The sequence below is a fragment of the Planococcus citri genome, chromosome 5 (assembly GCF_950023065.1).
Source record: "Planococcus citri chromosome 5, ihPlaCitr1.1, whole genome shotgun sequence".
In the NCBI taxonomy this organism is placed as follows: domain Eukaryota; kingdom Metazoa; phylum Arthropoda; class Insecta; order Hemiptera; family Pseudococcidae; genus Planococcus; species Planococcus citri.
This window is the reverse complement of record NC_088681.1, coordinates 17,556,674-17,566,726: the sequence shown is the minus strand read 5'-3', so window position 1 is coordinate 17,566,726 and position 10,053 is coordinate 17,556,674.

The following is a 10,053-nucleotide window of genomic DNA, read 5'->3' as shown; positions in this document are numbered from 1 at the left end:
ACTTACCTAGTTGATTGCATTCCTCTGCATATCGTACCTACCTATTCACTATTTTTTCCAAAACTTGCCAAAAAGTTTCATTTATTTATCAAAAATGACCAAATTGCCAAAAAGTCACATGTTTTTGTTGAAAATTTCTGAAAGTTTAGATTTTTTGAAAAGAAAAAAATCTTGAAAAAAAGTTTCGTATTTCGCTAAAAATTGTGGCTTCTTTAACAAAAATTAATCAAAATCCTTGCTTTTTGAAAAAAATGGACAACAATTTTTACATTTGACCAAAATTGCTATAAAGTCTTGTTCTTTATCTGAATTCGTAAAAATTTTAGTCTGTTTTTTCGCTACTGATTATAACCATAGAAAATTCAGTTTATTTTGCCAGCAGGGTCATTCCACTTTAATTCAACCAAAAAGTGGTAAGGGTGGGGGGGGGGGTCGCGATTTTTTAAAATTTTTCTTATGAAAAGACCTTTTGAAGAGATGACCAATGGCGCAATTCGGAGCCCTCTATCCCGTTTTTGAAGGCTGCTAGGGGGTGTCAAAGTTTTCAGTGAACTTGAAATATCATCCATTTCAGCAAAAGATTACTCGATAACCGCGATACCTACCAAAATGGAACTTTTTCCAATAGTTAAGGGTGTACTTTAGCTTCCAATTTTCCGAGAAAATAGGTAACGAGCAACTTTTATAGAAAAATATTTGGCTGCCAAATCAAGAGTGTAAAATTCTACTTTATAATTTTATCAGTAAACGACTTACCGATTTGTTCGCGAACGAAAAATAGAATAATTATTGAGAATTTATTTTGAACAAATTATTAAAAATTGTGCGTGCGCATTTTTGCATTAATTGTTGCCATTTGTTGCACTCACACTCGTACACGTTTTGTTATTTAATACGCTGGAAGCGTTGCCAAGTCGAATTTTTCGTTTCATTTCGAAAAATTTCCAAAATAATTCAGATTTCCGATTGTCACGAAAACAGAATTTCCATCGCCAAGCGCGTCACCACATTTTCTCCACGACGTTGTCGTGGAAAGATGTACTTGACGCGCTCGGCGGGAGAATTATATATTTTCATTTTCATTTACTGCATTTTTAATGCGCTATAATATTTTAAGCCTGGGTTTCACGAAGTACTTTTAAAGAATAGAGGATTTGTTTAGTTTTCAGAATGATTTTTTAAAATTTTCGGTACACTGAATACAAGAATATTTTTTTAATTTTTCAAAATCTAATTTTCTGACAAGATTGTTCATTAAAAAAATTTTTCGTGGGGGCCCGCAGTGCCTCTAAAGTAAATTTCAAAAGTATCAATTTATTATAAAAATTGACTTTTTAGGCTGGCAAAACAAAAATGATTGCTTTTCGGATGTTTTGGCAAACAAAGTATAAAAGCACAAGTTCCTCAGCAGTTTTGACAAAAATTACGACCATTTGACTATACTTTATCGAAAAACTACTTCCTGAGAGTTTTGACAGAAGAACATTTCAAATTTTCATCAATTCGCAAAAAAATTGACACTGATAATTTTGTAAAAAATAGGAATTTTATTTGTTGACAATTATGGCAAAAATTGACCCTTTTCGACATTTTGACCAAGGATAATCACTTTTTAACAATTTTGACTGAAATGGATACTTTTTGACTATTTTGCCAAAAATTGACGCTCTTTGACCACTTTTCCAAAAAAATGACACCAAGATTGGAGCAAATTTGGTAACAAAAAAACAAAATCTTAAGTAAGTTCGGCAAAAGCAGGACTTCTGATTGGCAAATTGTGAAATGAACAGAGGAATTTCAAAAAATTGAGGAGGTAGACCCCATTTTGATAGATCACATATCACATTTTTCAAACACTCTGAAAATCATGATCAAGTTTTTGGATCAAAATTCTTCTGAAATGCTCAAAAAAAGTTTTGTTTGTAATTTTTCCCCACATTTTAATCCATTTCTTCGCGTTGCATGATGCCTTTTTCAGAAACTTCGGAAATCATGACTCAATTTTGAGCTCAAATAGACTCTTTCAAAAATTCTCAAAAAAATTTTTGACAGAGTATTAGAACTTCTCGTGAAATTTTATTTCATTTTGATAGGTCACATGACATTTTATCAAAAATCCCAAAAATCAAAACCTGTCTGCCTCTAAACTTTTTTTAAATGTACAATAACATTTTCGGCTAAATATACAACAGTTTATTTTTACTCAAAATTGTATGGAGATAAGGTGCGTATTTCACAAAAACTGAATCCAAAATTGAAATATTGAAACTTCTATATTCGAAAAACATTCAACATTACCGTCGGCCGGATCTGGAATTATAATCAGAAATCGTATTTTTTGCCCATCTGGTTCTTGTACATATGTCATTAAAAAAATTGAAAAACCAGTTGAACCAGCTCATCTTATGCACTTCCAGTGCTCAAATTTCGGTCAAACATTCTGTGCTAGACACCAAATCGACCCATACCACCCTTGGCCGGATCCGGCCTTCTGGTCAGAAAATAGAATTTTTTATTTTTTTCTCATATTTTCGTTGAATTTGAAAAATGACCATTTCTCCCCACCACGTGAGTTGAGCAGTTAAAATTTTTATATTTGGCGGGGAGAAACAGTCGTTTTTTAAATTCACCGAAAATACGAGAAAACAAGTAAAAAATCCGGTTTTTTGACCAGAAAGCCGTATCGGAATAATGGTGTATGGGTCGATTTCAATCTACCACAGACTTTTTAACCGAAATTTTGAGCTCCTGAAGTTCATTACGAGAGCTGATTTTACAGAATTTTCAAATTTTTCAATAGCATTCATAAACCACTAGATGGACAGAAAATTTTATTTCTGATGATAATTCCAGATCTCGCCGGCGGTAGTATCAGTCAATTAGGTACCAAGCATAGAACCTTTGGCCAAAATTTCAGCTACTCAAGTTCACGAGGTGGGGAGAAACAATTTTTCGAATTCACCGAAAATAAAGAGAAAAAACAGTAAAAAAAAATCCTGTTTTCGGACTAGAAGGCCGGATCCCCGGCTAATGGTGGTGTGAGTCGATCAGGTATCTAGATCTAGAAAATTGCATTTGGCCAAAATTTGAGTTCCGGAAGTTGATACGTGGGAGAGATGGATATTTGTATTTTTTTCCCGTTTTCTGAGTTATCAAACTCAAACAGCTTTAGCTTAGGTACACAAAATTTCAAACGCTCGCCAAAAATCGAATAATCAACTTGAGCCGCTGAAAATTGGGGGGATCGGTGTTTTTTGAGGTCCTCTTTCCAGCAGTCCGAGTTTCACTCAAATTGGAGATTATCAGGGGGGGAGGTTACCTTGTAAGTAAACGACGAAATGGATCAAAAGTTCTGTAAATCATCGCTAAAATTACCTAAAGACATTATAAAATCACCAAAAAATGTCCAATATTCACTCAAATTTGACAAAAATGTGTGAAGATTTGTTGACAAAATTATATGAAAACACTCGAAAAAGTGTTAAAATCAGTAGGTAGGTACCTACCCAATCATTAAAAATCGTAAAAATTAGGTGAAATTTCAGTAAAATTCGACAAAATGCAAACAAAATCAATTAAAACCAGGGAAAGTTCAAAAAATTGTAAATTTTCAAAACCATGATACTATTTCAAGTAGGAATACTTCATTTTGAGATTTTAGTTTGGTCAAAATTCGTAAATTTACTCACTTGCTCTGAATGTCTAAATAAATGAAAGTTGATAACTAAGCACCCCGCATACTAACTTGAAAGAATAAAATGTAAGTAGGTACATGGTTTATTAGTTGTTGTGAGGGTACCTATGAGATGTATTTTGTTACACATTGATGAGAATTATTAATTATATCGAGAACAAAAGCAATTTTTTCCACTTCAAAATGATAATTGATAACTTTTTCGAAATTGTTTTTGCTTTTGAAGTTTTGAATGATAAATGAAAGTGGCCAGAGGGGTTTATGATGAAAAGAACGAATTTTCTCATTCTTAAGTACACGTATCAACGAAAACTATTAATACGCACCCTACATTTAAAATGCTTCAACTAAAATTTGTAAACAAAACAATTTTTAGGTCCGCCATTGTTAATATCAACAAATAAAACTGACAATTTTCGTTACAAAACTACGCAACGAATAATGAACAGATCTATTTAGAATTCGGAACATAACTTTTCAAGATTGCAATGATGGGTGCTACGAAGCCGCTTTTTTGAAATTTTCGTTTCCAAGCATTATATTTTCAAGTGAAAATAGCTCATTTTTACAATATTTAAAATCATTATAATTAATGTATGAAAGTAAATTTCTCAAAAAGGGCTTCGTAGCACCCAAGATTTTATCCGTCTAAACAACATATCCAAAAATGAAAGTTATCCGAACAGTAGTTTTTTCGTAGTTTTGTAACGAAAATTGAAGGTTTTTACGACTCATTTTACCTACTAAACTACACCCTTAAGGGTTTTGAAAAGCTTTTTGGAGATATCCTAAAAATCAGTGTTGCCACTTTTTTTCGTACGAAAAATTAGCTCGAAAAGTTTCAAAACTTTATTTTTATATCGTTCCGACTCTCAAAAATTCTGAAAAAAATATATTACAGACAAATTTCTATGCTGAACAATCATATTAAAAAATTGGGATGGCATTATGTCGTAAAGTTGAAATTTAAAAAATTGAAAGTTTTCGAAAAAATTCGATTTTTTGATTTAAAACATGAAAAAAAGTTTTGACTGGTGAAGTTGACCCATTCGACCTGTATTTTTACGTATCCGCTGAAAAAGTTGAAAAAAGATCCCTTCACTCGATGAAATGAACTCATCACAAAAAAATCAAAATTCGAAAAAATTCAATTTTCAATTTCAAGCATCAAAAAAAGTTTGTATTTATTCAGTTGTCTTATTTTGTCCTCCTTCTGACGTATTTCATGAAAAAGTTGATAAAAATTACATTCATAGCAAAAAAATCAAAAATCGGTTTATTTATTGAATTTTTTTGAATATTGATTTTTTTTTATGAGTTCATTGCATTGAGTGAGAGTGTTTTTTCAACTTTTTCAACGGATACGTAAAAATAGGGATCAAATGGGTCTACTTCATCAATCAAAACTTTTTTTCATGTTTTAAATCAAAAAATCGCATTTTTTCGCAAACTTTCAATTTTTTAAAATCGACTTCACGAAATGATGCCATCCCAATTTTATAATATGTTGTTCAGCATGAAAAGTTGTCTGTAATATATTTTTTTCAGAATTTTTGAGAGTCGGAACAATACGAAAACTACGTTTTGAAACTTTTAGAGCTAATTTTTCGTACGAAAAAAACTGGCAACACTGATTTTTATGGTATGTATCTTCAAAAAGCTTTTCAAAACCCATTAACTATTGGAAAAAATTCCATTTTGGTAGGTATTGCGGTTATCGAGTAATCCCCTGCTGAAATGGATGATATTTCAAGTTCACTAAAAACTTTGACACCCCCTAGCAGCCTTTAAAAAAAGGCTAGAGGGCTGGGATTTCCGCCATTGGTCATCCCTTCGGAAGATCTTTCCACAGGAAAAATTTCAAAAAAATCTCCGACCCCCCTTCCTCCTTACAACTTTTTGGTCGATTTGACGTGGAATGACCCAGCAATTGCTAAAAAAAGCTCTGTCTTATGCCAAAATCGTCAGAAATCTCGCCTTCTACCAAGAAAAGCAAAACGTTTCAATTTTTGTCACAATATTACAGCACCAAAAGTCACGTTTTTTTGTAATAATTTTTTTTAAATCTTCCCCTTCTGCAAAAAATTCCATTTACGAGTAACTATTTCCCAAAACTGATGACTGATGAAAAGTCTCATTTTTCTGTTCAAAATTGCCACAAAAAAAACTGTACAAAAATGAAAAATATATCAATTTGGTTTTTCATTTTTTTAAATAAAAATTATCATTCAAATAAAAATAAAAATTAGTTGAAAAAAATAATAAGTAACAAAAATTATGAAATCCCTGAATTGTCCAAAGTGTTGAAAAATCCATCAATTCAGGGATTAATCCCCGAGGTTGGCAATGCTGACTTGAATGAACACTGTTTCAATGCAGACGAATGCGGTTGAAGTCATACGAAGTCACTCCGAAGGTACCCGACTATATCCGAAAACGTTGCACCACTTCCTCTCATAACTTACAGCTGAAATAGGTATTCAATGTATTCCATTAAAACACTTTATTCCCAGTTGTATTTTCCCCCTACTTTTTATTCCGTGCTTTTAAAATTTTCATCCTTCTCTGTATGCAATTTTTCACAATGAAATTAACGAATCAACGTGGAAATGCGCATGGATATACCTATATCCACTTTTAAAATGAAGTACGTAGTAGACGAGACGAGACGCATACTTATTAACATAATGAAAAAACGTTCTTATCCTTTATTTAATTTATTTTTTTCTCCCAGCTCGTAATCCGTCTATTTTACGTATAACTAACGCTAATATGAATAAAAACTCGTACATTATCCTTTTGATGCGCACGCTACTTTTCACCTGCAATCGCGAATGTCATCAAGTAACAAAAAATTTGTTTCGTAATTACCGACATGACTAACCCTATGGTGAGGATAATGACTGTTTCAAACTGCATAAAAAAATAGTAGCTCCCTTGTTAACGAAAATAATTAGGATAATGTTCGAACCTAAGGTTTTTAAAAAGGTTTTTTTGGGATTAATTTTAAAATTTTTTTTCAAACCATTATCAATTCCCTAGTTAATGGCAAATTTTTCAAAACTATAATCATTAATAATTTTGTGAATAATATGACGAATAATTAAAAAAAAAGACCAGACAATATTTTTAAATATGAAATTCCATTTTATGCATTAGAGAATTAATTTTTACAAGTGATCCAAAGTTCAATGCAGGTGAATGCATGATTAGATTTAGACTTGAAATGAGACTTTTAATATGAACCTATCTCGAATCATTAACGCGTTTTTCCCATACTGAAAGAAAAAATTCAAGTGTTATGCTCGGCAAAACAGTTACCACATACGAGTAGTTAGTGGTAACCTAAGTAAATGTATAGACCAACATGGCATCATTTGTATTTTTTTTTTTAACATCTCACACAAGTATTCATTTGGACCAATGTACTAGGCAGACTAAGTACTTAAATTTTTTTCCTATTTTCATCTTGAACAATCAAGTGTTTTACATTACACGAACACAAGTGTAGCGTTAAGAGTGAAGTTGAAATTTGAAAAGTAATGGGTATAGCAGTGCAACTGGAGGATGGTAAGTGTATGAAAGGGAAAGGTACCTAAATGTCAAGAGGTTACGGAGTAAAGGCAACGAAGACTGAAGGGGCAAAGGTAGGTGGTATTTTTGAATACGCGTACGCAAAAGAAAGAGGTGAGAGGGCAAACTATGAGAGATATTCGGACTGCGATTACGAATTTCTATTTCTGCTTTTACAATTTTGATTCTAATGAATTCTTATCTAACCAGAGATTTTTTTTAAATGAAAAATAATCACGGTAAAAAATTTTTCAAATTCTTTTCTGTGAATTTTTTAATACAAAATACTATACACAACGTGAAAAAGGTAGGTACCTACATATTTTTTCATTTTCCCACTTCATTTGAAGTTTTGCTATAAAGCGATAGGTACCACAATGCAATACAGCTGAAATGGATTAAAAATTATTCGCAATTCGCATTCCTGATTTCACAAGCTAAAAAAAATTTCAATTGAAATTCAGGTTTCGGCGTCACATTTGCGCCAGTGATTTTGATATATCGATATCGTAAACGATATATTGATATGAGATCCAATATTGAAATATCGATATGGAAATATCGTCAATTTTTTAATTTTTTTTATTTAACAAGGTTTATTACAATCTTAAGGAGACCTTAAATAAGTAAGTTAATATATCTGACTAAACAAGTCAGTCACAGACATGTGCAGGGTATCTCTCCAGTGAGAGTATTCTGCTATTTTATAAATTACGAGTATCTCTCCAGTGAGAGTACTCGGAGTACTCTACATATTTATTCTTTATAATGTAATTTCTATGAACAAATCATGAGGTTTTAAATGATGAAAGTTTCTTTGCTTTGAGCTTGTTTTGGGAGTTTTCTACTTGAGAAATTCCTTTATCCATTTTTTAAAGTAGTTTCCAAATGTCACTCAAGCTTCGCTGCTCTTCTAGTTCCACTGATTTGTCTGATTCCATGGTGTTATTCTTTGGAAGGTTTCTTTTGACAATTTTGGCTTGTTCAGATTTTTCAGTTGTTATCTGCTCCTGGCTTTGAGTGGTCCTTTGCTTGACACGATCAGATACTGTCATCTTTGGTTTAGATATGTATAACAACAACTTTCGCTTGATGTACTAGACACCCTTTTGAGTTGGCTATATGATTAGGTACCATCACCAAAAATCAAAGCTGTGGGTCCAAAACGATCCCAAAACTGGAAGTGATTGAATCACTATTCAAATTCAGTCCCAAAACCTATCACAAAACCGATATAATTTTGAACCCAAAACAATCCCGGAACTAAAACAAAATCATTTCTGTTCCGGGATCTCAAATTTTTGATTTTTTCCCCTATTTGATTGTGATGAATTGTCATTTTACATCATGTATCATCATTCATTCAGATTATAATAAAAATTACTCGACGAATTGAGAAAAATATATACATTTAAAACATTAAACTAATTACACCATCGGATTCTTCCCTATTGACAAAATTATGCTGAAAAGTATGCATAACAGTACATGATTTTGGACTGGTGTAAAAGCGTGCATTATCGTGTTAAAAATATACATTTTCAAATGCTAAACAGAAGCAATCTATGTAGCAACCAAGTATTTTCTAAAATACACCAGTGTGTAAAAATTTTTCTTAGTCCAAAAATTGATAACATTTATGTAAAAATAACCTCTAATCTATTAAGCTGCGAGGTGGTCGAGTTAGTTAAGTGGTCGAGTTAGTTAAGCGGCCGCACATCACAGAAACCTGAGATCAATCCCCGCACACGCCAGAAATTTTTAAATTTTTTTCAACTTTTTTTAAAAATTATCTATTAGAATGTCTTAAAATTCACAATTAATTGGTAGATAGTATTATAGTAGTGCATTTAGAGACTCAGGAGATCCATTGTATGGAGTCTCTTCAGTCTCCTCCTGTCGTCACTTTGATCCAGAAGCATCACAGCTTCACAGTTTGGATGTTTATGCAGCCGGTTGATGTATGCATTAGATTTACGGCAAATAATGACGTTGACTGGATTGAGCTGGAGATCATTTCGAAGTTGTTCATTCGAAACAAACCAAGGTGCCTTTGTTATAGCTCTCATGAGACATGAACTTGTTTTGGAAACGCTCGATGACAAGGCGATTAGCTTTTTTCGTGACACCCCAAATTTCACATCCATATGACCATGCAGGGAGGAATATAGCTTTGTAAATCAGCCTTTTGTTAGCTAAGCTCAACTTTGAATGACTACCAATTAGGTAGCCACTGAAATTTACGAAGTTGTAAATTTAAAAAGTCTCGTTTCCTTTTGACATGCTCTTGCCAATTGAGCCTAGGGAACTTTTAAAACATTTTTCTAGATGAAAATTGCAATATTTGGGATTAGACTACCTTCATTTTTGAAAGATCCATGCAATTTTGAAGTTTTGAAATAGATCAATTTCTGAAAAATTTCAAATTTACTCAAATTGATCTGTTTCAAAACTTCAAAATTGCATGGATCCTTCAAAAATGAAGGTAGGCTAATCTCAAAAATTGCAATTTTCATCTAAAAAAATGTTCTACGAGTTCCCTAGGTCAAATTTTTCATTTGGACAAATTTTCATTTTTTGGTTCTGCTCATTTTCTAGATTTTAGACGCCCGTAGTTGTTTCTTCCCATGAATAGATAGAGGGGCTTGTAGGTAGTGCCCCTTGTTCCCCGTGATGAGAGCTACAAGATGGTACTACTCCCGTATAAATCTGTCATGTCACCCATGGCAGGGTAATAAATGTCCCAAATGCGAATCTGTCAAATCTGAGGACGGTTAACCGAAATG